The 2614-nt window shown below is 41.2% G+C and overlaps 1 pseudogene; it reads right to left on the minus strand.

Annotated features, from left to right (window-relative positions):
• Nucleotides 1-291: 291 nt before the first annotated feature.
• LOC136318457 (tripartite motif-containing protein 5-like) lies at nucleotides 292-2225 on the minus strand (annotated as a pseudogene).
• Nucleotides 2226-2614: the final 389 nt, after the last annotated feature.

The following is a 2614-nucleotide window of genomic DNA, read 5'->3' on the forward strand; positions in this document are numbered from 1 at the left end:
TTAAGGAAAAAAATAACTCAAATTCTTTGTTCATAGAGAGGTGTAGTGAATGTTCTAGTCTAAATCACAGATACAGGAGCCTGTACATATAATTGGACACAATGAACATCAGTCCATAGACAAATTTTAAACTGAAATAGAAACTTTAATTAAAACAATAAATTTCCTTGTAATTTATGTATTCAGTTATTTCAATAACCAATAGAAGAAATGCAAAGAAGGATTACTGCAGGACCAAAGAAACCTCAGAGTACCACCAGAAACAATACAGCCACACAACAGATAAACCTTTGTCTTCCTTTTCCTCAAGTTCAGATGCTGGGGCTTCTTCTCAAATACTACCTGCAGGATCTCAACTGTTCACCCTCAACCGTTCCTCCAGATCTGAGATGAGGTCTATCATCAACTGATTCTGCTGGACCAGCTCTTGCTCATCTTTTTCCAGGTAACGGAGACTATCTCCCTCCTTCATCCAGCTTTTGTAGCTCTTTCTGCTCCTCACTGTCCAGGATACCTCTCTGCTTTTTAAAACAATCCTGACAAACTGTCATTGCTTTTGTACTTGATTCTTCAAGAATGAGAAAGAGTGTGAGGAACTCAGGCTGGCAGATATTGGGAGCCAGAAAAACAAGTATTTGAGTTGGAAATTCTCCCAGTGAAGGGAGATACACCAAAAGAGCAGTTCATGGAGAGCTGACTTTTCCTATTATTTTTTTCTCCATCACATTTCAAAATAATGACCTCAAGTCTGCATTATTGCGGCCAAAAAGGGTCCCCTAGATATGGCTCTGCTCTCACACAGATGCCCAGGACAGTCACATTTACTACATTACTTATACCTGATCCCCTCTTACACATAGGCTCTTTCTAACATTGAAAGCCAGGGACATATCCATGAGCCATTGGCAATAGGTTTCCCTTGAAAGAGTTAAAGGCTCAAAATAATGAGAGAAATGAACACATAATTCACTAGCCATGCTCACCAGAGTCTCTTGATGAGAATATCTAAACTACAAATATATGTGTTAATTTGTGACATGTTAATTTTCAGCCTTGTCTCTATGAGGGAGTAATAAAGAATGACTAATCAATGACTTCAGACATAGGGACTGTCAACGAACAAGGTTGAAGTAAGTTCCATGTGATTAAAACCCATGGTCCTGCCCAGACTCCTTCAGGAGTCTTCTCCTGCCTTCCAGAAAGTTCTCTCCTCTCTAATTTCAGATCTTAATGTCTCAGCTTTTTGCTGGTCTACCCTAAGCCATTCCAGAGCTGCCGGGAGCTTCTCCTGTGACAGAGTAATCATATCAGGAACTATGCAAATCTCTGTCTTCAAGGAAATGTGATGTGGTTAATGTGTTCTTTAAAATTCAGAATATAGAGGTGATTACTCGATGTCAACAGAAGACTGATTCTTTCTGTCATACAGGAAGAAACATAATCCTGTAATAAGGAAATAACTTAGGTCTCAATCCACCCAGCTGCCCAGTTACCCCTCCTGTCCAAAGGGTAATGACCACTTGCTTGGGCACCAAACCTACACCTATTAGCACAAGGCATAAAAATACCTACTCCTGCTTTAGTCTTCTCGTCATTTTATAATTATATGAAATGCACAGAAATGTCATTCAGGCCTAGAAGGTGAGCATGGGAATAAAAGTGAACACAGGCCTCAGGGATATTGTGGCAAGATACCTGATGTCAAATGCAAAGTGGAGATTCCACATCAAGTCCTATTTTCTGCCTTGTCTCTCCCCCATCCTGGTCTGTTACCTTGTACTCCTGGGCAACCTCCTCCATGAGGAATGTGTGGTGACCACATTCTTGAAATTGCACACAAAACCAGCAAATTTACTTCCCATCCTCCTTACAGAAGAGCAGGAATTTCTCTCCAGAGTGCACAGGGATCTATCTCTCTTTTGCTTCTCCTCTGGACTCAACTTGACCTCTATAAACTCCTCTACTATGTTGGCCACATGCCGGTTAGGTCACATGTTTTCAAGCTGGTAAGTAGTTCAGCACACAAGGCAGCTGCTCTCTCCTTCTTTGCCAATTGTGAACTCCTTGTTGTTTGCAGTGTTGCAGGCTTGACAGAAGCTGTGCCCACAGTCGTCTCAGGGCTTCTGTCAGAAGCTCCAGGCAGATGGGGCGGGTCACCTCATCCATTATGTTCTTCAGGATTACTGAAGCCATCACAGTGGCTACCCCACTTTTATCTGTCCTGATTTGAGGTTCCTCATTCTTACAAACTCCTGCTTGATTGAAAAGGTTAAAGGGAGGCAGCACAGAGAGGCATAAAATGATATTAACTGTGTAGAAATCAGGAACAAGGCAAGAACCAATATTGGACAAAAAAAGAAAAGGTAGAGAAACAGAAAAGTAGTTCAGTGGCTGGTAGAGAAACTTTTCATAACAATTTTAAATACTTTTTATTCATGTGACATGACAAATTTAATTTTTCTCTGTAGAACAGATGTTACAATTCACATTTACTGAGCAGAAAGATGAGCTGAGGCCTTTCTACCAAGACTCCATGTGACCAACCATAGCTCCAGCTTCCGCGTTCCCATGCCAAACACACATCCTCAGTTCTGAAAGCACAAAGCCACTTATG

This window comes from Saccopteryx bilineata, chromosome 1 (assembly GCF_036850765.1).
Source record: "Saccopteryx bilineata isolate mSacBil1 chromosome 1, mSacBil1_pri_phased_curated, whole genome shotgun sequence".
Classification (NCBI taxonomy): Eukaryota; Metazoa; Chordata; class Mammalia; order Chiroptera; family Emballonuridae; genus Saccopteryx; species Saccopteryx bilineata.